General features: G+C 48.4%; 1 long non-coding RNA gene across 2 annotated transcripts in view; it reads left to right on the plus strand.

The window, feature by feature from the left end:
• Positions 1–17,642, plus strand: part of LOC106822261 (uncharacterized) — a 47,635-nt gene extending 29,993 nt beyond the window's left edge. Inside the window, exons 2-4 of one of the 2 annotated variants that reach the window (XR_011505580.1) lie at positions 9,027–9,747; positions 11,016–17,430; positions 17,544–17,642. This is a non-coding gene — a long non-coding RNA (uncharacterized lncRNA). Of the gene's footprint in view, positions 1–9,026; positions 17,431–17,543 lie in introns of both variants that reach the window. The other variant, XR_011505579.1, reaches the window with a different exon arrangement.
• The last annotated feature ends 8,057 nt before the right edge of the window (positions 17,643–25,699 follow it).

Genomic DNA, 25,699 nt, shown 5'->3' on the forward strand with positions numbered 1-25,699 from the left:
CTCTACTCTGGATGACTGTCATGTCCCATGCCTGGGAAGTTCCACCAGGTCATCATACATACGAAATATATAAGGATAAATATGACAGAGTATGGAAATGTTATGCCCTGGAAACCATGAGAATTCCTTAGAGAAATTAAAAGTTTAAATAATATAGAGATACGTCCAGTTTATGAATCAAAAATTCAACGTGGTGGAGACATAATTCTTCCAAACTGATTAATACGATCATTGCAATAACTTTAGGTAAACTAAACTTGCAGTGGTGGGGAACTTCACACAAAATATTAGAAACACTAAGAAAATACGTAACCTTCATTTAGCCCTGGGAGAATCCTGCTCTGTGGCCCCTGCCCTGCCTGTGTCTGAGGAAGGGGAGGCGCAGGAAGGAGATTAGAAGGTTGAGGAACCAAATCAAGGTAAGGTAGGGAGAGCAGCTTGATCAGGGAAGGGGCACAAGCCGGGGGGTCGCTGCTCTGAGGGCTGAGGGGCAGAGGGTGGGTGCAGCAGGCCTGGGCAGGTGCCACTGGGAGATGAGGCTGTGCTGTCACCTGTAATGTGCACCTGGAGAGACATGTTTGTGATTGTTACCTCACCCCAGTGAAGGCCCCTTTGACCTGTGACCTGATGGAGGAGAGTCAGGACAATAAAGGGTCTATATTGAGCAGGCAGCTTGGGATTTCAGGGGCTCTGACTGTATAAGAGTTACACATGGAAATTGCATCCATAATTCCTGGGAAGACAATCTGAAGACCCTTCTCATGAAGTAGATGAAGAGCTGCCTCACTCTGTCTAGGAAAGCGGGTGGGGGTGTCCTGCAGCACATGATGTGGTCTGCCAGTCTTGTGGGTGTATATAGAGTGGGAAGTCATGCCTATTGGGAAGATCTTGTATTCCCTGACCTATGCATGCTTGAGACTCAGACCTCTCAGGGCCTTTGTAGGACTCAGGGCACAGAATTCCTCATCCTCCAAATCATCAAAGATTGTTCCACAGAACAGGACCCAGGAAGGGGCCAAAAAAGCAAAGCGGATGCTGTAGATACGGAGGAGAGGAAGGGACATGAGGCGTCTCTGCCTTAGCTCTGGGGCCGGAGGAATAGAGTTGTAGGTTGTCTACACAAAATCCTGGATTCCCCTCTTCTCACTGACCTTAAACACCATACAGGTACAGGGTCCTGACTCTCATGTTCATGAGGCCCTCTCCCCAGCTCTGCCCCACTCTCTCCACCATGTGGACTCTCCCTTGTGCTCACAGGTCTCTGCAAGGCTCCCCACCCACCCAGCCTCCTCCAGGGCCTGGGACTCCAGGACAAAAAGCTGATGTCTACTGCCCTGGGAGAAGCAACAAGAGTGGCTAGAACAGTGTAATTTAGACAACCAGGACTAGAGATACCACATCAAATCTCTGAACACATTAAAACAACCACGTTCTCTTGGCATCTTGGTTCACTTTCCTCCATGTCACCAGTAACAGCTCTTGATCATAATTAAGTATGAAGTTGAACATTATTGACCAGTTCTTCCCAGAGGTCCCAGTCCTCTTTCAGTCCCCAGGCCGCGAGAATGACAATCAACTTCTGTGACACCAGAGCCAATCTCATCCATCCAGCAGTGTCAGGTTGAGATGGACTTTTGTGCTGTTCTTCTTTATTTCGGAGTGTCTCCTCATTTGGTCAAGTGAGGAATGAAAAGTGAGTCAGAAGCTGGCCTCCCTGGAGTCTTCCCCCCTTCACACAGCGCAGGAACAGCCACGACTTTCTTGTCAGTTTATATTTGGATTTTCTCATTCCCATAGTGGTGACTCTCTTCTTTTTGAAATTTCTCCCTCACTTACGAACCTCTCTGCCAATCTCAAAACATGCGCTCTGAATCCTCAAGGGAATTAGGCTGTAGACAAAGTGAGCAGGGACCGCAAATCCCACCCCCCTCTATGTTTTATATCTTGTAGATTCCTGCTTCCAGGCTGTGCTGACATGTTCACCCATGGTGTTGTTCTGAGGAACAGGATCATCTGCAGCAGAAAAAGGAGGTCCACAGAGATGAAGAGTGTGGTCTGTCAACACAAGCATCCAGGCAGAATCCCTAGAAACGTGGTCCTGGGAGTTCTTGTCTCAGCCATTTGAGATGGAAGCTCTGGCTTCAGGTCTGGCAAGGAATGCTTCCCGAGGGTCTCTGAGATCCTGTCCTAAGACAAGACTGACCATTGGGCCAAGACATGGGTGCTCTTGACACAGTGCTCCAGCTCTGTGAGGAATCAAGGTGCAGCCCCTCCCCCTCCCTCTGGGGGCCCATCACTCTCTGGTCACTTCCTGCATCTAACTTCACATCAAGGGTGAGTCGGCAGTGTGCTCCAATTTATCCACACTTCATATAAGCACTCCTATGAGTCAAAGGAGCAGGAGTTGTACAGAAATCCATGAGCCATTGAGTATTACATCTGAAGAATTGCACACTCACTGAAACTTGAGCTGTGGAGTCCATTCCAATTTGTGTGTGATTCCTAGTGCCACCGAAAGAGTTTGCTTATTATCACCAAAGCAGAGGAAGGACTATTCTCCTCCATCAGTTTTCCTACTAAATGATCATAATGAATCATTCTCCAGACTCGATTGAGTCACATTTGCCCCAAGTTGTCACAGTTACACATGATCTTGAATTCAAGTGCTACAGAGTCTCCATTTCTCTCTATTTATCCTAGAAATCTACCTAAATTCAAGAATGGTGCTTTCCTCAGAGGTAGGTGCTAACCAGACAGCTGGTAAACCACTCAGTGGGCTCAAGGGGACTTGGGCAAACTGATGTGTGACTTCTTTACCTGTGAGGCCCCCATTATCTTATGAGCTATTGGGTCTGGCTGCCTGACTACGTTCCTTGAAATTTGTGTCATCTGTTTTTCCTGTGCAGTCCTTGTCCAAGTGATGCAGATTGGGCCTGATAGACAATGGAGAGCCAGATTGCATTCCCAAGGAGGAAGTGGGCTCCCAGGAACATCTGTCCAGAGGAAAGACAGCTTGTGGGCAGAATCCGCACAGGGCCACCTCAGGAGATGAAGCTCTATGGTGGCTCCAGAATGTCATGGAATCTTTCCCTCCCAGTCTCTTATACAGGGTTCTTTGTGGGATTTTAGGGAAAGGAGCCCCTGGGGTCACACAGGACCTGCCTCCTCCTCAGTTCCACAGGAACAGGTGCTTTGACCCCAGACTCACCATCCTCTGTCTCAGTGTATTGGTCTCTTGGGCAGAAGGTCACCACTTACTGCTCTGGAAGCCTGTGTCATGTGGGTTGTTCTGGCTCCCAGACAGAGGCCCCATAAACATGATGATTGATAGTACTTAGGACACAGCCTGAGAGGGAGGCGGATGCTCCCTCAGACCTGGGCTGTGGCCTCAGAGCTCACAAGGTGCTCTTCACCCTAGGTGGGTGGGCCAAGACCTCCTCTCTGCTCCCCTTGTTCCACCCACTGCTCCTTTCTTACTAACTGTTACCAGCACGAGTCACAGTTAGTGACTGGTCACTCATTGAGGAGATCTCTGCTGTCGCTTCTGCACCAGCACCAGAGTGTCTAAGGCCGTAACATTCATTTGGGCCGTTAAGAATGTCTACTGTTCACTCTCATCAATGCCAAGTCCTGGCCACTGTTATCACCTTTTTTGTTGCAGTTTTAATCCTTACCGAACAAGGTTGAATCATAATAGAGATAAAGGTCACTTTGGCTCTTCCTCATCTTTGCAGAAACACCTCCTTTCACCACTCCATCAACTAAGATGTTTATGGAAATTTTCATGTGTCTAAACACAAAAAATAAAAAAGAAATAAATTGGAACCATTTCATCTCTGAAAGCTTGCTTGATGTTTCCTGTGAAACTCTCTGTGTCTCATATCATTCTGGGGAGTATTTCTATAATAGCAATCTTTATAATTTCTAAAGAAATTGGTACATTTACTTACTCTGTCTCTAATGGATCAAATTTGTGTCTTCCTGGGAAAGGATGCATTTTATGTATTTTTTAATAAAAGATATATTTTAGAATTTTTTATCATTTCTCATTTTTTCCACATGATACCAGCAGGGGTCACTGTGGGACTGCCCTGTGGTCCTTACAAGCTTACTCATGAGAACTAGGGGCTGGTGTGATGTCAGGGAGAAGGGGAGGAAAATGCGGAGCTTGCTCCGGGAATTTGGACGAAGTAGGTCTTGTGAATGTGACTTTCCTACAGCTGATCCCACTCAGACCTCATGGGAAGCCGTGTGGGTGGGTGTTCCTGAGCCTACAGGTACAGGTTTGGGTTGTTCTCTCTTCATATATTTCTGTGGCCCTTTCCAACTAGAAAAGGTATAGGAGAGGTTCAGTTGAATATGAGGGACCAGAAACTCCTCAATATGTGCATGAAGTAATTCCAGCCTGTGAAGCTCTTTAGAAGGACCCAAATGATCTCTTGTAATGAGAAACACTGTAGGTTGTCATGGAAACCCAAATACCAAGGAGCCCCAGGCAGAGCCCCTAAGTTTGTGACCTAGAACAGCAGTGATGGGCCTTCAGGGGGTCCAGATCAATCTCCAGATCCGGGTCTGTCAACCTTACCTCCTCAACCAGCCTGACGATGAGGCTGATTGTCATTGTCAAACAGCTGCATACAACCTCCATGCCATTCCCGGTCCGTGGGAAGTGAAACAAGGATCTGCCTTCCACTCCCCAGTCTGAACTAACTCTCCTCTGTCCCTGCCTGTGGCCAACACCAGCCCAGGTTTTGGCTTCTGCTGTCACTTGTGCAACTAAAACCAGAGAGAATGATGCTTTAGAGTCACTCTACATTTATCAATGCAATGAAAACAACCCAGTTAACTACCCGTTTTCCAAAGCAAGAAAATCACTTTGTCACCAGAACTTACAATCACACCTCCCTGTCTCATGCTGGGTAGGATGAAATGGAGAAGAGATGTCCAGCAAGTGTGACCCCAGACACCCAGGTCCTCATCTGCACAATCCCCTACCTGTCCCATGAGCCTGGCCCTTGCTTTGCTGGTCATTCCCTGAGCTCTGAAACCTTCACAAGGCAGAGCTTCTCTTCTTCTCTTCAGATCGCATCCTCAAGGAACTCTTGGATTCCAGGTGCAGGAGAGGGCTCTTCCCGTTAAGGACCTGGCTCTCAGGCCCATCACTGCCTCACTTTCCCAAGTTTAATCCAGCAAATCTTAATTGTTTTGCAGTTATAGTTATTTTTTGTTTATTTTGGGGGGGGCAGGAGGATATTTGAAAGTGGTTTGGTTCTTTGGACCTAGTATAGGACCCAACCCTCATTATCACAGAGAACCCTGATATTACAGGTAAATTTCCAGAAAGCCCTGTTCTTTCTTCAATGTCAGCATATGGAGTAGATACCAAATAAACCTGATCAGGGACCAGTGTGGGTTGGGTGACAGATCCTGATGCCACTAAGTCAAGGAAGGAGGATGAATCTCAGAAAAAGACAGATGTTCATAGTAATGTTTTACTCACCAATCTTCAGACTGAAAACAATGATAAAACTAAGCTAAAATAGTAAAAACAACCATAAATATATCATAAGATTCAGAAGACAAAATAATAAATCTCCAGAATAACAATAAAGGGCAAATAAGCCCAGAGCGGTCAGCAGGAGGGAGGACACATTTTCCCTGATAGCGTTGTATTCTAGTGGCCAAGAGAGACGTCTACCAGCAGTACTTGTGCAGTGGGGGTGAGGGGTCTAACAGGAGTCCCTCACAACAACAGCAGCAACAGTAGCAGTGACAAGAACAACATAATCAGCCTGCCAGGGTATCCTATATGGATTTTTGGTCCTCATGAAACAACAGATTCATTGTAGGATTTCAGGTCTTGATCTTGGTTTAACATGGTCCTCCACTAATAGAGACCCCAGGCACATGGCAGAAGCAAAGTTATGTGTCAGTTAATCCTTAAATATCGAGGAACATAAGGACTGTGCAACACATCCTGTGTGTAGCTGCCTGGAAGTCTTTAGTTATCTGGAGACAATTAATGTCTCACCCTCTATCTCCGTGAAGAGACCTACTCATTGAATGATTCTGACAGTGACATCACAGAGATCCATGTGCAACATCAGGATGCCCTCCAGGAGTGCTTGGTGGAGTCAGAGGGTCTTGTGGCTCCTGGATCTGAGATCAGCAGGGGTGCTGTTGGATGGGTCCTGAGAGGGCAGTGTTCTGGACAAGGCAGGCACAGAGAATGCTCTACAGGCTCTTTCATACTGGGGCAAACAGTGTCCTCACTGAAGTGTGGCCCTTCTGTACCCTTGTTCATTTGTATGGTCAAAAACAAGATTCTCTTACACACTACAGAGAACATGGTCTATACCATAAAGCCACATCCTCCCAATTTGTGCTCCCAAAGTCTGCCCTTCACAGAAAAACATTATCTGAGTGTCTCACATTTATCAGATATTTCTCAAGTTCAGGGTGGGCTGCCATGGGGAGAGTCAATGCTGGGTCGGGGAAAAACAAGGGACACACACAGAGTGCAGCGGGGTCTGACTCATGATAGCCCACTATTCAGGGGTCGATCCATCCACACTATTCACTGAACAGCAATTGTATCCTGGGCTTGGGTGGGAGATACGATCCATTAGAGGATTTGACAAAGAAGATCAGGAATCTGATTAATTTATGAAGTCCAGCTGTTCATAGAAGATGAATGAGGAGGTGGTGAGAGTGACAACAGCGGCCTGTTGGGCTTTGTGGATTTGGTACAAAGATCACACTACAGTCCTGGATGCAGGATGGAGCAGTTGAGGTGGAGAAGGTTGGTCAGACACCGCATGTTTTTTGGAGGTAAGGAAGGGGACGTAGGCAAGCAGTTTGGAGGCTGGTCCTTGGAGACTGGTTGGAATGTGTGTTAGCTGCACCTCCTGGATGAAGGTCTATGGACACAGGTGTTGGGTTGAGGTCCTGAGCTCATCCTTGTGATGGAAATATAGACAGCAGCCTTCCTGCCTTGTTCAGTGGTGACAGGAATGTTGTAATTTTCAACTGTGTGATCTCAATGGACTTCACTCCTTCTCTGAGATTTATTGGAGTTGTCCATTCTCCATGATCTCGCATGTCCCCAGGCTGATACAACACATGGGTCAAAAATGCCCCTGCAGTCCCAGCCATCACAGCCACACAATAAACCCTCCTGAATGAGAGACATTGCCCTCCCTCATCCATTGAACAGGAATCTCAGACTTCACGAGGACGGGACCAGATGACTCACCCTATCTCCTCTGACTCCATCATGGTGAGCAGGGAGGGGATTGTCTGATTGGTTTGGAAAATGAAAGCCCTGTCCCTGCAGCTGGAGCTGGGGTAAATCACATGCTCACCACATGACTGGGAGATTAGGGGTCTGAGAGGAGAGGAAAGGGCAGAGGTTGCCTTCAGTTGTCCCAGCATGTGCGTCACTCTGCTCTCCACTCTCGTCATTCGTTCATGGTGGGTCTTCTACTGTGCACACTGGGAGCTGGGCAGGGGACACAGACCAGGGGCACCTGTCTCATAACACTCTGCTTCTGGCGCACTGATCTTTCTAATGTTCTGCAAAGGATCAGTCTCAGGTGAAATGACACCCACTCTAATCAGTGAGGCCCCAGGCTGAAATTCAATAGTCTCCAGAGAGAGAGAGAAAGAAGCAAAACTCCCTCATGAGGACATCCTCTTCCCAGAGGGAGTGAGAAGGGCGATTACATCTCAAGAACCCACACTAGGGGCCATTGCCTGCCATCACCTGTCTCCTCCCCTGCAACTGCCTCCTCTCTCAGGTGAGGACCAGTCCCGGAGGCCCGGCTCATGGATGTCTAGACACACACTCCAGTCCAGATCCCTTCTGTCCCATTCCCCAATAGAGTGATTGCTCAGGTCACTGAGGGCTCATTGCTGAGATTCTCCCCCTCACAGGGCCCAGGTCTCAGGGGCTCTGTCCCAGTTACCTTCCTCTTCTGTGTCCTTGAGCTGGGATCAGAGTTAGCCTGACTCACAAAAGTAAACACCTGACTCTCATACAAGTAGAGAATGAGCCATATAAAATGTTTTGTTCAACTCATACATTAGTGAGGAGAGCAGTGAACGGTAACGACTGGGCAAAGAGAAGAGTGTAGCAAAAATCAAAGTACTTACATTCCACCAGGAATAGGACCTTTGAAGCAAAGTTTTGGAGTGTTGGAGACACGCTGCTTAATCTCTAAAAATGAAGAGATCACATAAGAGGACAAGAATCTGTCTCTTGCACAGAAGGGGACCTACCTCCATGGGGCTGGTCACTGCTCTGCACTTGATCCTGATCTAAGAGGAGTTTGATAAGAGACACCCCCTCAGTCCTGACCACTGAACAGCTAAAGGAGTTGTGGCCAGACTCAGGCCAAGGAGTCTGTGTAGAGACTGCCCAGAGGTGATGTGGAGGCTACACAAGGGGCCACCTGGTCTGACTCTAAGGCAGGTGGACAGTGTACAGAGCAGTGCGGATGCAGGAAAGGTTTCTGATGGGCTTTGGTCACCCTGTGACATAATTGTGGGCTGGATCTGGACACTAGGGGGCGTTCAGTGCTCATTCCTGAGGTTTCTGGGGGTGATCACAGCTGGGACCAGCCACCTGGCATTTCCTGGTGCCCTATGCTCAGGGCTCATGCCTGTGAACGCCCCACCCCCTGGCCACCCTTGCACAGTGAGACCTGACCCAAGTCCCAGTGAGGGATCAGAAAGTTGGGGGGGGGTTCTGATTTGCATGTGTGGGCCCTCCCTCTTTCAGAGTATGAAGAGGGGATGGGAGAGATTTGGGGGAAGCTCTGCTTCAGCTGTGGGGACACAGAAGGCAGGATGCGGTGATGATCTCCACCATGGCCTGGTCCCCTCTCCTTCTCACCTTCATCGCTCTCTGCACAGGTGACTACATATGGGGATGAGGGAGGGGGCCCTGGGAAGATGTGTGGGACCCTAGTTTCTCTTGTCTCTAGATTCCAGAATCACCATCTCTGTGTCTCTCTCACTTCCAGGATCCTGGGCCCAGTCTGTGACTCAGCCCCCCTCAGTGTCTGGGACCCTGGGCCAGACAGTCACCATCTCCTGCTCTAGAAGCAGCTCCAACATCGGGTATAGTAGTAGTTATGTGAGCTGGTACCAACAGATCCCAGGAACAGTCCCCAAAACCCTCATCTATTATGCCACTAGTAGAGTGTCCGGGGTCCCCGATCGATTCTCTGGCTCCAGGTCTGGCAACACAGCCACCCTGACCATCACTGGGCTCCAGGCTGAGGACGAGGCTGATTATTACTGCTCAGCAGCAGACAGCAGCCTGAGGAGTGACACAGTGCTGCAGGCCCGTGGGGAAGTGAGACAAAAACCTGCTGTCCCCTCAGCCATGGGGCTTCCCTGCACAGCCCCCACTCCTCAGCCACGTCAGCTGTTTCCTGTTTGTTTGGCCAAAAACAGTTCTGACACTCGATCCAGGGAACTTAGTCTAGATGATATGTCCTCATCCTCTCAACTTCTGCCTCCACTGCTTGTCCTTGGTTTCAATCCTTTGTCTCTTTTTCTCTAATGGAGCAGACATTCCTGGACGCTGGTGCAGGCTGCCCTGGGGACAGAGTCCACCAGGGGTGTGTGAGTCTGCCAGGGCTGCCATGACCTAACACCACAGATGCGGTGGCTTAACCAGCAGAAATGTCTTCTCTCACAGTTCTGTGGACTGGAAGTCCAAGATCAAGGTTCTGGCAGGTTTGGTTTCTTCTTGGCCCGCAGATGGCTGCCTCCTCATTGTGTCCTCACAGGCCTTTCTCTATGCACTCACCCCTGGATTCTCTTCCTCTTCTTCTTCTTTTTTTTGGGGGGGAAGATTAGCCCTGAGCTAACATCTTCTGCCAATCCTCCTCTTTTCTCTGAGGAAGACTGGCCCTGAGCTAACATCCATGCCCATCTTCCTCTACTTTATACATGGGACACCTACTGCAGAATGGCTTTTTGTGAAGCAGTGCCATGACCACACCTGGGATCTGAACCCGTGAACCCCGGGCCACCGAGAAGCAGAAAGTGTGAACTTAACCTCTGTGCCACCGGGCCTGTCCCTCTTCCTCTTCTTATAAAGACACCAGCCCTACTTGCCAGGGCACCACCCTTATGACTTCATTTACCTTAATTACCTCCTGCAATGCTTTATCTCCAAAGATAGTCACAACAGGGTTAGGGTCTCAACCTAGGATTTTGAGGGACACAGTTCAGTCCATATCGGGGAGACAGGGAAGAACCCCGGAGACAAAGTCCAGCTGTGTTTGACTCAGGCTAGTTGATTCTCCAGATTATGTGCATCCACACCATTTACTGAACACCTACTATGGGTCAGAGTTGGGTGTAGGGGCTCAGGATAGTAGGTGGACAAGACAGGAAGGGTCTCCGTGCTCTGGGTGGTGACACTGCCTGGGGGAAGAGAGAGCACAAACAAGCAAAATATGCTGTACAGGAAAGATGTCCTTGGAGAGTAAGGAGGGGTGAGCTTGGTGGGGTGGAGATGGGAGCATTAGAGGGGTTGTCAGGGGATCAACAGAATCTGACTTAAGTATATGAGGCCCAGGTGCTGCATAGAAACTGAAGGAGAAGCAGGTTTGAATGTAGGTAGGGACTAGGTAGGAACTGTGGATGATACAAATGGCAGACTATGAGTCTGGTTAACCCGTGAAGCAGGTGGCATAGAGGAGAAAGTTCAGATTCCCCATGTCTTGGAGGAAGGAGGTGTTGAAGGAAGGGGTTGGGAAAAAGAGGAACTGAGGCTGGGCTCTTGGGAACAGTGTGGGTGGTGGGTGCATCAATCAATTGAGACAATGTGGTAGCCCCATCTAGTTGAGACAGGATTATTTGAAGCTCACATTTTCAGGAGATACGATCAGCTCTGACAAATGGGACTGCTTATTAGACATTCTAGGAGGGCACATCTCTAGTTTACTCTCATCTTACATTTGATGAAAACTTCACCTGTGCCTGTTAAATTTCAGCACATTTTTAGAGCAACAGAACATGAAGTTCACGAAGAACATGAACAGAACATGAAGGATGAAGTCAGTCCCCTCATTCGCGATGCTGCCTTCATATTAGAAACTGTCGACTTTTTGAAAAATTTTTATTTTGGTTTTTTAAATTTTTTTGAGGAAGATTAGCCCTCAGCTAACTGCTGCCAATCCTCCTCTTTTTTTCTGAGGAAGACTGGTCCTGAGCTCACATCCGTGCCCATCTTCCTCTACCTTATACGCGGGACACCTACCACAGCACGGCTTGCCAAGCGATACCATGTCCGCACCCGGGATCCGAACCAGTGAACCCGGGCCGCCAAAACGGAACATGAGCACTTAACTGCTGCGCCACTGGGCCAGCTCCTGTCCACTTTTTAAAAGCATGAAAATGATGCTTTCTACCAGATTACTTACTCTGAACATCAGGAGAGGGATTTTGTAATGGTTTCATGTTTAAATGCTTCCAGAGGGTTATTTTATGCGAAAATGATTGATAACTCCTACTTGGCTTCTCTTCTCATTTTCTTGAGGAAGAAAATTGGCCGAGAAGACAGGACAGGCTGAAGAGGCTGAGACTTGACTCCAAATGGGACCTCAGGCCTCAGGTCTGCTCTCCCACAGGCGGATGGTCCACACCTCCTGATCCCAGTCATCCCCTGTGGGGGCTGGAAGGCTGTGTTGGGAAGCAGGTGTTAAGATGGGGTCATGTCCCAGGCAAGCAGAGTCTAGTGGGAGCAATCAAGAAAAATCTCCTAGAAACCAAAGTGTGATGGACGCAACTAAAGGAAGACAACCCCACAGAGCAGTGATGAGAAGGACTTTGGCAATGTTTTACCCTAGAATAAAGAGGAAATAGTGAGATATTTTGATAAAATATGTATTTCTGGCTATCACTAGGTATTAAGTTCATTCAGAAAGTATAACTTTCCAGAAGTTAGTCAGTTCCTTCGTGTGTTAAACATGTATGAGCTAAGTTAAGTGGAAAGCTGCACTGAGCCAGGCACAGGGACACCTGTCATGCAGGAGAGAACCTTGTCCTGCAGGGGCTCCCAGACTGGGTGCTTAATAGCCTTTGATCTGGAAAATTCTTTCAGAGGAAGGACGAACAGAGGGACACTGTGCTCCTGCTTTAGAACCATTTAGTCCAGGGTTGGCTGGAAAGTTTGGGCTGTGGCCTGGACTCCACTCTTACTCCTCACCCTCTTCATTAGCTGCTCAGGTCAGGATGCTCCTCAGCATCCTGATTCCCCAGCTCAGTGAAACCACCTCCCAACCCCGTGCAGGAAATGTCCTTCCCTTTTGTCCTTCCTCCAGGACATAACAGGTGTCTGTATTTCCAGAGTCCCTCTCCCAGCCTGTGCTGACTCAGTTGCCACCTGCAACTGCCTCCCTGGGAGCCTGGGCTGAGATCACCTGCATCCAGAGCGGGGAGCACAGCACTGACAGGTCTCCATCGTATCTGCAGCAGACGGGGAAGGCCCTCAGTTTGTGACATGGCTTAAAAGTGACAGGGGCAACAGCAAGCGTTATGGGATCCCAAGTCACTCCCCAGGCTCCAGCTCTGGGGCTGGCCACTATTTACCCATCTGCAAAGTCCGGTCTGAGGTTGAAGGCTGACTCCATCCGTAGAATAGCTCACGGTGCTGGAGTGTCATTTGGATGGAGCACAGTGACCCAGGTGAATGGGGAAGTGGGAAGAAACTGTTTTTTCTTCCTGCTACCAAGGCTGCCAGATGGCTCTCAGGAAGAGTGTCTGGTGTCCTGAACCATCAAGAATGTTGGACATTTTCTTGTAATTTATCAAGGGAAGAGCCAGACATAAAGCTACTCCTACTTTGAGCTCCCCGGGCAGTAGGGGTCTGCACGCAGCAGGCCGGCTACCAGGTGGATAGATGGGCGTGGCTCCCTCCTGGGCACTGGACGGTTTCCTTGTTGGGCAGGGTTGGCCCTGGACCAGGTCTGATAAGGGCTGTACTGAGACAGAAGTCTGCTTCAGGGTCCGCAGGTGGTACTAGTCTGAAGGCCTCCTTCTTGTGGCTTGGATGGGGCTGTGCCCAGCCCCTTTCCTGCCCACAGACCACTCAGCATGGGGCTGGAGTCAGGGCACTGACCTGCCTCAAGCTTCCAAGTCAGACTGAGGTCAGCGGGCCTGCCTCCAGGCGCACTGATGGGCATGTGTCTTGTCTGGTTCCTGGGTGGGCAGGACTGGTCCTGGGACTGTGGCTAAGAAGGGCTGGAACTGGACCACGGGCTGCTTCAGGGTTCATAGCCAGAGACATGGTTGTCAGGGCTGCTAACTGAGGCATGGGCAGGACTGACTCCTGCTGGGTCTCTGGCCAAGTGGTGCAAGTGGCAGGAAGAAGGCCAAAAAGAAAAATATATATTTGCCATGTCCCCAGGGGGACAGTGTTGTTCTGGACCTGTAGCCAGGAACCCCTGAGCATGGGCCTGCCTTCTCAAACACCACTCCTCAGCCTTGGGTCCCAGCAGGATTTAACAGTCTCCTACCTTGATCCAGAAGCTTCCACAAAGTTACTTTTGCCCATGGATGGCTGCTGAGTGAGGACATGAGTGGAGGACCTCCTATTCCACAATCTTGCTGATGTCGCTTGCCTGTTAAGCAATATTTAAAAAGTTTAGGTCCCATTAAGGACCTGGCTCTCAGGCCCATTACCTCCTCACTTTCCCCAGTTTAATCCAGTGAATCTTAATTGTTTTGCAGCTAAAGTTATTTTTTGTTTATTTTTTGGGTGGCGAGAGGATATTTGAAGGTGCCTCACTTCTTTGGCATGTAGAGTCTATGAACCAACCCTCATTATCACAGAGAACTCTGATATTGCAGGAGAATTTACAGGAATCCCTGTTCTTTCTTCAATTTCAGAATATGGAGCAGTTACCAATAAACCTGATCAGGGCCCAGTATGGGTTGGGTGACAGATCGTGGATGCCACAAGTCAAGGAAGGAGGATGAATCTCAGAAAAAGACAGATGTTCTTAGTAATGTTTTGCTCACCCATCTTCTGACTGAAAATAATGATAAAACTGGACTAAAATAGTAAAAACAACCATACATATATCCTAGATTCAGAAGAGAAAAGAATAAATCTCCGGAACAGCAATAAAGGGCAAATGAGCCCAGAGTGGTCAGCAGGAGGTGGGACACAATTTCCCTGATGGCGCTGTATTCTAGTGGCCAAGGGAGACATCAACCAGCAGTACTTGTGCAGTGGGGTGAGGGGGTTAACCGGAGTCCCTCACAACAACAGCAGCACTAACAGTGACAACAACATAAGTCAGCCTGCCAGGGTATCCCATATGGATTTTTGCTCCTCATGAACCAACAAGGTTCAGTGTAGGATTTTAGGTCTTGAACTTGGTTTAAGATGGTCCTAGACCCCAGGCACATGGCAGAAGCAAAGTTAAATATCAGTTAATCCTGAAATATTGGGCAACATAAGGACTGTGCAACACATCCTGTATGTAGCAGCCTGGAGGTCCTTAGTTATCTGGAGACAATTAATGTCTCACCCTCTATCTCCACGAAGAGACCTACTCATTGCCTGCTTCTGGATAGTGACATCACAGAGATCCATCTGCAAAATCAGGATGTCCTCCAGGAGAGCTGAGTGAAGCCAGAGGAGCTCGTGGACCCTGGATCTGAGACGAGCAGGGGTGCTGAGGACGGGTCCTGAGAGGGCAGCGTTCTGGGCAAGGCAGGCACAGAGAATGTTCTACTGGCTCTTTCATAGTTGTGCAAACAGTGTCCTCACTGAAGTGTGGCTCTTCTCTACCCTTATTTGTTTGTATGGTCAACAACAAGATTCTCTTACCCACTACAGAGAACATGGTCTATAGCATAAAGCCCCATCCTCCCAATATGTGTTCCCAAAGTCTGCCCTTGACAGAAATACATTATCTGATTGTCTTACATTTATCAGATATTTCTAAATCTCAGGGGCAGGCTGCCATGGGGACAGAGTCAATGCTGGGTCAGGGAAAAATGAGGGACACACACAGAGTCCAGTGGGGTCTGACTCAGGATTGCCAACTATTCAGGGGTCCATTCATCTGCACTATTCATTGAACAGCAATTATGTGCTGGGTTTGGGTTGGGGCTAGGAGCCCTTAGAGGATTTGACAAGGAAGATCAGGAGTCTGATTAATTTATGTAGTCCAGCTGTTCACAGAAGATGAGTGGGGATGTGGGGAGAGTGAAAGCAGGGGCCTGTTGGGCTTTGTGGATTTGGTACAAAGATCACACAACAGTCCTGGATGAGGGATGGAGCATTTGAGGTGGAGAACGATGGTCAGATGCCACATGTTTTTTGGAGGTAAGGAAGGGGATGTGGGAAATAGGTTTGGAGGCTGGTCCTTGGAGACTGGTTGGAATGTGTGTTAGCTGCACCTCCTGGATGAAGGTCTATGGACACAGGTGTGGGGTTGAGGTCCTGAGCTCATCCTTGTGATGGAAATATAGACAACAGCCTTCCTGCCTTGTTCAGTGGTGACAGGAATGTTGTAATTTTCAAGCGTGTGATCTCAATGGACTTCACTCCTTCTCTGAGATTTATTGGAGTTGTCCATTCTCCATGATCTCACGTGTCCCCAGGCTGATTTCCCACATGCGTCAAAAATGTCCCTGCAGTCCCATACATTACATCCACACAATAAACCCTCCTGAATGAGAGACATTGCCCTCCCTCATCCATTGAACAGGAATCTCAGACTTCACAAGGACTGGACCAGATCACTCACACCGTCTCCCCTGACTCCATCATGGTAGGTAGCATGGGGATTGTCTGATTGGTTTGGAAAATGAAAGGCCTGTCCCTGGAGCTGGAGCTGGGGCAAATCACATGCTCCCCACATGACTGGGAGATTTGAGGTCCAGAGAGGAGAGTAAAAGAGAGAAGGTTTGCCAAAGTGGTCCCAGCATAGGCATCATCTGGTCTCCACACTCGTTATTCATTCATGTTGGGTCTCCTACTGTGCACACTGGGAGCTGGGCAGGGGATACAGAGCAGGGGCACCTGTCTCATAAAACTCTGATTCTGGCGCCCTGATCTTTCTAATGTTCTGCAAAGGATTAGTCTCAGGTGAAATGACACCCACTCTAATCAGTGAGGCCCCAGGCTGAAATTCTATAGTCTCCAGAGAGGGAGAAAGGAGCAAAACTCCCTCATGAGGACGTCTTCTTCCTAGAGGGAGTGAGAAGGGCGATTACATCTCAAGAACCCACACTAGTGGCCATTGCCTGCCATCGCCTGGGCTCCTCCTCTGCAACTGCCTCCTTTCTCAGGTGAGGACCAGTCCCGGAGGCCCAGCTCATGGATGTCTAGACACACACTCCAGTCCAGATCCCTTCTGTCCTGTTCCCCAAGCAAGTCATTCCTCAGCTCACTGAGGGCTCGTTGCTGAGATTCTCCCCCTCACAGGGCCCAGGTCTCAGGGGCTCTGTCCCAGTTACCTTCCTCTTCTGTGTCCTGGAGCTGGGATCAGAGTTAGCCTGACTCAGAAATGTTAACACCTGACTCTCATACAAGTATAGGATGAGCCATGTGAAACATTCTATTCAACTCATACATTAGTGAGGAGACCAGAAAATGGTAACTATTGGTCAAAGATGAGTGTAGCAAAAATCAAAGTACTCACATTCCACCAGGAATAGGACCTTTGAAGCAAAGTTTTGGAGAGTTTGAGACATGCTGCTTAATCTCTAACAATGAATAGACCACAGAAGAGGACAAGAATTTGTGTCCTGCACAGAAGGGGACCTGCCTCCATGGGGCCGGTCACTGCTCTGCACTTGATCCTGATCTAAGAGGAGTTTGTGTACGAGACACCACCTCAGTCCAGACCACTGAAGAGCCAAATGAGTTGTGGACAGACTAAGCCCAAAGAGTCTGAGTGGAGACTGCCCTGTGGTGATGTGCAGGCTACACAAGGGGTCACCTGACCTGAGTCCAAGGCAGGGGCTTGGTGGGGATGCAGGAAATGTCTCTGATGGGCTTTGGTCACCCTGTGACACAATTGAGGGCTGGGCCTGGACACTAGGGGGCTCTCAGTGCTCATTCCTGACATTTCTGGCGTTGATCACAGCTCGGACCAGCCACCTGGCACTGCCTGGTGCCCTCTGCTCAGGGCTCATCCCTGTGAACGCCCTACCCCCTGGTCACCCTTAGGCAGTGGGACCTGACCCGAGTCCCAGTGAGGGATCAGAAAGCTGGGAGGGTCTGATTTGCATGTGTGGGCCCTCCCTCTCTCAGAGTATGAAGAGGGGAAGGGAGAGACTTGGGGGAAGCTCTGCTTCAGCTGTGGGGCCACAGAAGGCAGGACTCGGTGAAGATCTCCACCATGGCCTGGTCCCCTCTCCTCCTCACCCTCATCGCTCTCTGCACAGGTGACTAGATATGGGGACAATGGAAGGGGTCTTGGGAAGATGCGTGGGACCCTGCTTTCTCCCTTTGTCTCTAGTCCCTGCAATCACCATCTCTGTGTCTCTCTCATTTCCAGGATCCTGGGCCCAGTCTGTGACTCAGCCCGCCTCAGTGTCTGGGACCCTGGGCCAGACAGTCACCGTCTCCTGCTCTGGAAGCAGCTCCAACATCGGGGTGGTTATGGTACGAGCTGGTTCGAACAGATCCCAGGAACAGCCCCCAAAATGCTCATCTATGCTACTAACACACGTCTCTCAGGGGTCCCAGATCGATTCTCTGGCTCCAAGTCTGACAACACAGCTACCCTGACCATCACCGGGCTCCAGGCTGAGGACGAGGCTGATTATTACTGATCAGCAGGAGACAGCAGCCTGAGTAGTGACACAGTGCTGCAGGCTTGTGGGGAAGTGAGACAAAAACCTGCTCTCCCACCATCCATGGGGCTTCTCTGTGCAGCCCCCACTCCTCGGCCACGTCAGCTGCTTCCTTTGTTTCTTTGGCCAAAAGCAGTTCTGATACTCGATCCAGGGAACTTTGTCTTGAAGATGTGTCCTCATCCTCTCAATATCTGTCCCCACTGCTTGTCCTTGGTTTCAATCCATTGTCTGTTTTTCTCTAATCGAGCAGACATTCCTGGATGCTGGCGCAGGCTGCCCAGGGGACAGAGTCCACCAGGGGTGTGTGAGTCTGCCAGGGCTGCCATAACATAACACCACAGACGGGGTGGGTTAACCAACAGAAATGTCTTCTCTCACAGTTCTGCAGGCTGGAAGTCCAAGTTCAAAGTGCTGGCAGGTTTGGTTTCTCCTTGGCTCGCAGATGGCTGCCTTCTTGCTGTGTCCTCACAGGAACTTTTCTCTGCGCACTCACCCCTGGTTTCTCTTCCTCTTCTTATAAAGACGACAGCCCTACTTGTTTGGGCACCACCCTTATGACCTCATTAACCTTAGTTACCTCCTTCAATGCCTTATCTCCAAAGACAGTCACAACAGGGTTAGGGTCTCCACATAGGATTGTAACGGATACAGTTCAGTCCATATCATGGAATGAGAGCAGGACCAGGGACACAGAGTCCAGCTGTGTTTGACTCAGGTTAGTTGATTCTCCAGATTATGTGAATCCACACCATTTACTGAACACCTACTATAGGTTAGACTTTGTTGTAGGGGCTCAGGGCAGACAGTGGACAAGATAAGAAGGGTTCCCATGCTCAGGGTGGTGACACTGTCTGGGGGGAGAGAGAGTGCAAACAAGCAAAATATACTGTACAGAAAAGATGTCCTGGCAGGGTAAGGAGGGGTGAGCTTGGTGGGGTGAAGACGGGAGCATTAGAGGGGTTGTCAGAAAATCTCACAAACAGAATCTGATTTAAGTATATGAGGCCCATGTGCTGCATAGAATATGAAGGAGGAGGAGGTTTGAATGCAGGTAGGGACTAGGTAGGAATTGTGGATGATACAAATGGCAGACTAAGGGTCTGGTTAATGTGTGGAGCAGGTGGGAGAGAAAAGAAAATTAAGATTGCCTATGTCTTGGAGGAACGAGGTATTGAAGAACGGGTTTGGGAAAAAGAGGAACTGAGGCTGGGCTCTTGGGAACAGTGTGGGTGGTGGGTGAGTCAATCAATTGAGACAACATGATGGCTCCATCTAGTTGAGGCAGGATTATTTGAAGTTCACATTTTAAAGAGAGAGGATCAGCTCTGTCAAATGGGACTACTCATTAGGAATGCACATCTCTAGTTTACTCTCGTCTTACATTTGATCAAAACTTCACCTGTGCCTGTTCAATTTCAGGGTGTTGTTAGTGGAACACAACATGAAGGATGAACTCAGTCCCCTTGTTCTCAATGCTGCCCCCATAGTAGAAACTTCCCACTTTATAAAAGCACAAACATGACATTTTCTATCAGATTACTTAATCTGAACCTCATTAGTGGAATTCTGTAATGGGTTTGTGTTTAAATGCTTCCAGAGGGTTATTTTATGCATAAAGGATTGATTACACCTACTTGGTTTCTTTTCTCATTTTCTTGAGGAAGAAAATCAGCCAACAACACACGAAGGCTGAAGAGGCTGAGACTTGGCTGCAGATGGGACCTCAGGCCTCAGAGCAGGGGGTCTGCTCTCCCACTGGGCAGGGTCAAAGCAGATGGGTCCACACATCCTGATCCCAGACATCCCTTGTGGGGGCTGGAAGGCTGTGCTGGGAAGCAGGTGTTAGGATGGGGTCATGTCCCAGGCGAGCAGAGTCTAGTAGGAGAAATCAAGAAAACTCTCCTAGAAACCAAAGTGTGAGGGACGCACGTAAAGGAAGACAACCCCTCAGTGCAGAGAGTAGAAGGTCTTGGGCAATGTTTTACCCTAGAATAAGGAGAAAATAGTGGATGGATGGGTGGGGCTTTCTCCTGGGCACTGGACCGTTTCCTTGTTGGGCAGGGTTGGCCCTGGGCCAGATCTGATAAGGGCTGTACTGTGACAGAAGTCTGCTTCAGGGTCCACAGCTGGTGCTAGTCTGAAGGCCTGCTTCTTGGGGCTTGGATTGGCATGTCCCCAACCCCTTTCCTGCCCACAGACCACTCTGCACAGTCCTGGAGCCAGGGCACAGGGCAGCCTCAAGATTCCCAGTCAGACTGAGGTCAGCAGGCCTGCCTCCAAGGGCACTGATGGGCGTGTGTCTTTTCCAGTTCCTGGATGGGCAGGACTGCTCCTGGACTGTGGCCAAGAGGGGCAGGAACTGGATCATGGGCTGCTTCAGGGTTCACAGCCAGGGTCACCGTTGTCAGGGCTGCTAACTGAGGCATGGGCAGGAGTGACTCCTGCTGGGTCTCTGGCCAAGGCATGCAGGTGGCAAGAAAAAGGCAAAAAAAAAAAAAAAATTAATTAAAAAATAAAAAAAGATCTGCCGTGTCCCCAGGGAGATGGTGCTGTTCTGGGCCTGTGGCCAGGACCCCCAAGCATGGGCCTGCCTTCTCAAATACCACTCCTCAGCCTTGGGTCCCGCCGTGATTTCACAGTCTCCTACCTGGATCCAGAAGCTCCCACAAAGGCACTTTTGTCCGTGGATGGCCACCAAATCATGGTTGCTCAGTGAGGACACAAGTGGAAGACCTCCTATTCCATCATCTTTCTGATGTCACTTGCCTATTAAGCAATATTTAAAAATTTTAGGTCATTTGTTTATTATTTTGTTCTCTTGTGGTTAGTGATTTTTGTGTTCAACCTAAGAAGACTTTGTCTATTCCAAGGACATGAAGATGTTACTATGTTTTTTCTTAGAACTTTTATGATTTTAGCTTTTATATTTATCACCGTGATTCAAATTAAATTGAGTTTTACATACAGGATGAGGCAGTGGTCAGTGCTCATTATTTCCATACCACAGGCTTGTGATCCATTGATGAAAAACCAGTGACTATTTCAACAGAAAAGAATTTGATGAAATTTCAAAACTTATTTGTGATTTTGAAACAATCTGTCAGGAAACTGGAATCAAAGGGAAGTCCCATTCTTTGAAGTAAGACGGGAAAATAGATAAATCAACAAAAGTAATAATTCTAAGTGGCTTTATATTAGAGGTTCTCCATTTGAAACTGGGATCAAAGAAACATCACGTGTCAAAGAAGCAATGTCTTAGAATCGTTGTGAGAGCAGCATCCTTGGTCCTGCAGAGGACGTTCTAGATTGCGAGCTGCCCCACACGCAGGGAAGCCCTTATCTGTTACAGTTTTCAAACTAAATCATCCTGAGGAATAGTCCTCCAGGCTCTCTAATGTGTCACATTTTTACAGATCGTCATAGTAAAGATGTTCTTGAATTCAAATGCTACAAAATCTCTACTTACAACAATTTGTCCTGATGTCTGACTCAGTCCAAGGATAATAATTCCCAAACCAAATTGGAAACATGAAATGTTTAAACAAAAAGTAATAACGCAATATACATCTACTTCTTTGGGGAATGTAAACAGAGTCAACTCATTAGGAATAAAAATGATGATAAGAATTATAATTGTGTCCTTTGTTCAGTATTTCTATCCTTTATTCCATTGAAGAGAATATGCACACTGGGGGTTAGATTTAACTTTATAGATTTCCTAGCAAATTATTATAATAAAACAAGTATTCGCTCATCTCGGCGTGGTCAGCATCTCCAGCAGGTGCTGTCTGATCCTGGTCCTGAAGGAAGGGGACAGCGGTGGGACAGGAGGACCAGAAGTGCTCAAAGAGAAGGGGGCACCAGGGTTCAGGGTTAAGTATCCGCTTAGCAAAGGAGCCCCGCTTGTGCTTTTGTACAGACTCCAGGGAAGAGGGGGCAGGAGGGGTGAAAAATGATGGTGACACACACAGCCCTTGAATGAGACACTCAATATCTTTACATAACGTTGATGGTGAGAGAAACTATGGGAACATTTTAAGCAGGGAGGTGCTTTTATCAGATACATGTGCTTGAAATATCGCTCTAACTACAGAGTAAAGAATGGAATATAGTGTGCGAACTATGGGACGAGGCCACACTGAGGGACTCTGCAAGGCCAGGGGTGCAGGGCTGGGCTCCTGCATGTGGCTCCTGGAATGGCACAGAGCTGTGTGCAGCTGAGGGGAGGCTGCAGACAGAGCACAGAGAATCCCGGTGTCCATGTCCTGAGGAGGTGAGGGGGCCTCAGCCAGCAGAAGCAGGCTCCAGATGCCCAGAGGAATCCTGTGAGTCTGTGCACTGCGTGTTTCTCCTGCTGGGAACTAAGCTCCCTGTGAATAGGAACTTTCCGCCATTTTGTCACTGCTGTATTTACAGAGCCCAGAAAATTTTGGCTCAAAGGACAAACTCAGCACGTGTTTGTTGAAAGAATATTCAAATTCTCCTGAATTGCACACCTTGGTGAAGAGCAGATCTGAGGCAAAGACAATGATTCTCCTTCCTGGGCACTCTGAGTCTGGAGTTCGAGTTCAATCAAGAGGAGACGTTAAGTGATAATGGTGATCTCATTGTCTATAGAACAGAAGAGAAACTCGCCTTTGACCCTGGGGAAGGTGAGCAGGGAGATGGACTGGGTTCCACGGATTCATGCAGAGAAAGAGGAGAAGGATGCAATGGGCCTGCAGGGACTGAGGAGAGAAACCACGGGGAGCAGGTGGATGGGGGAACAATTGTGAGCACAGGAGACAAGCTCCATGAGCAAATAAACTGCAGAGTGTGGGTGAGCTGGATGGATGTCAATATTTCACTGAGGAACATCTAAGATAGACATTTGTCAACAAGGTGTTAGCAAGATAAATGCTATTCTAATATTCAACTTTTTAACCCCAAATGCTATGAAGCACCCCAGTGGGAAAACTTGTGAAGAAGGAATGATGGGGTTGGTAAGCTCTGTGTCCATAGAAGACACGATTCTGAACACGGAGAGATGGATGACAGAAGCCAACAAATGAGGGTCTAAGACTTTCTCTGCCGGGTTGGACTTTACTCTAATACAAGATGGTGTGATGGGAGTTGCACAGCTCAAATATTAGGATTCACTGTTCTTCCTTGATTTTTCATTAGTAGAAAAAATATGTTACCTAAAAAATTGGAGTTTAAGACACAAATAAGGTTATGTGAGATTATTTGGAATTCATTGCTTTAATGCACAAGCGATGGAACACTAGACATGTAAGCACTCTCTCAACCACATAAAAATGAAGGGATATGGGGGTGGCCTGGTGAGGCAGCAGTTAACTGTGCACATTTTACTTTGGCCACCCCAATTCGCCGGTTCACATCCAGGGTGCGGACATGGCACCGCTTGGCAAGCTGTGCTGTGGCAGGTATCCCACATATAAAGTAGAGTATGATGGGCACAGATGTTAGCTCAGGGCCAGTCTTCCTCAGCAAAAAATGGAGGATTGGCAGCCAGAAATTAGCTCAGGGCTAATCTTCCTCAGAAAAAAAAAAAGAAAAGAAAAAACAAGGAATACAACGTTTGCAACCTCTTCTCTGAGGGTAGAAAAACCTTCAATTCACATTTCTGTATATTTCTGCACCTTCCATGTGCACTGCCTTCTGAGAGTGAGATATAAGAGCCATCACTTCCAGTGTATGTGAATGCCATTATCAAATGATCAGACCACAGATGTGTAAATTGAGGCAGCAACCTGGTGAACTACAGAAACCAGCTGGGCTCTCAGGGCTTTGGGCCATTGTGTGGGGTGTGCCCTTTGATCAGCAGGGGGCGCTGCAGGACTGCGGTGTGGTCCATACACAGCTGCTTTGTGATGACCATTCACTCAGAGGAGCCTGGGCCTGGGGGTTGGGCCCTGTGCTCGCTGATGGGGACTCAGCAGCTGTGTCCTCTCTGGCCTGGCAGAGTCCCCTGAGCAGGGGCCTTTGTGTTGTCTCAGCAGGTGCTTCCTCCCAGGGCTCTCCAACAGGGTGAAGCCAACCTCCATCCTCCTCAGTGTGTGGTGTGAGCTGAGCTCCAGCAACAGGGCTCAGGGAGGGGCTTGGCAGTCACTGGATGGAAACCATTTGCATGGACAGCCCCTCCTGTTGCTTCTTCCTGGTCTTTTGGAAATTCCCAATCCCCCAGACCTTTAGCTAAGAAGCTGGCTGTAGGACCAGATTGTGCCTGTGTGGGAGAAAGTGTATATTACCATATTATAAGTGTGTCTGTCTGTTTCTATTTTTATGTGATTTTTATTAGGGATTTGTTTTAAATTTGGTCAAAGGCTCTTTCGGGATCTGTTGAGATAATACGGTTTTATCTGTCAATCTATTATTTTGTTGTTCTTGTTGGTAATGCTACCGAGTCGATTGCAACTCTTAGAGGCCCTGTGCACTGCAAAGTGAAACCCTGCCCAGTCTTTCTGTGCCATCCTCTCATCTCCTGGCGCTATATCAGATAATGCTCTGCTGCTATTCATAAGGTTTTCGTGCCCCTTTTTTGGAAGCGGATGACCAGGTCATTCTTCCTTTTCTGTCTTGATCTACAAGCTCCACTGAAACCTGTTCGCAGTGGGTGATCCTGCTGGTATTTGAAATACCAGTGACATAGTTTTAGCACCACGGCACACACAGCCACCACAGTATGACAACCGACAGATGGGTGGTGTAGATCCTTGACCGGGAAATGAACTCAGGCTCCTCATATGCTCAGAGGCCAGGCTCGTTGAGGCAGGAGAGAAAGTGAGAGGGTGGAGATGGTGACACCACCATGAGGAGGGAGGCTCCATGGCCCCATTCTTCTATCCAGTGGTCCATTGTCACCTGCCACTTGAAGCCTGTCCCACGGTGTGTCCATCTCTGCAGTGTGACCCCTCTGAGTCTGTGCTCCCTCTCTCCCTCTGGGCCTAGAGTAATGAGAGGAGGGGCTCAGCTAAAAATACATCAACGAACAGTGAGACTCAGAGACCCCACTGCTCCCTGTGGGACTCCTCTTATTCAAAGACCATTAACGACATAGCCTCATTTATTGATTTTACCATACAGAACAAATTAATACACCATTTAGCACTGAAATGGGAACGCTACTTTGGAGCCTTATAAATGCAATTTCCCAGGCATAACTCCTGAATCAGAAATGTGCATGGTCTCTAACAATCTGTATTTCAGTGAGCTTTCCAGGAGATTTTTGAACACTAAAGTTTGAGAAGCCACTCTACTTCTATTATTATGAAAGGACTCCTGGGGATTTCTTTCTAAAATTCAGCCAGAGTAACATTGCATGACTCATCTCTCTCAAAATATCATTCAAAAATCCAGAAACACTTAGGAATCGATTTAAAATCTCAAGCCATCACCACAAACTGTGACTTGGTTTCACTCTATAGTCAGAAGCTGGGAGGGGTCCCACAAACATAAGTTCTCTAAGGATACATTTCGTGGCTCAGATGATTTTTAAGCTATTAGAAAGCATCCCGTGTAGGACTGGCTTCCAGAAACACTCCTAGCACCCCTGAACTGACTCACCCGGTGCCAGGATGCAAGTAAAGGGCTAGAGGTGGCATCACTACAGGACCTTTCTCTGAGGCATCCAGCATGAGCTGTGAGGTGGAGGAGGAACGAAGTGTGCCATGTCGGCATGGGGGCAATTTCTCTGTAAGTTTCTTGCATTTGCCAATATAATTTTTATTTTTCTTGTTTCCTTGTTTAATGAAACAATATATTATATTAAAAATATGGGTACTGGCTGGAAGTCATGCCATCTCAGGGCAAAATCCAATTGAGATGGAGTGAAGTCTGTTGGTGGAGACTCAGG

This window comes from Equus asinus, chromosome 8, assembly GCF_041296235.1.
Source record: "Equus asinus isolate D_3611 breed Donkey chromosome 8, EquAss-T2T_v2, whole genome shotgun sequence".
NCBI lineage: Eukaryota > Metazoa > Chordata > Mammalia > Perissodactyla > Equidae > Equus > Equus asinus.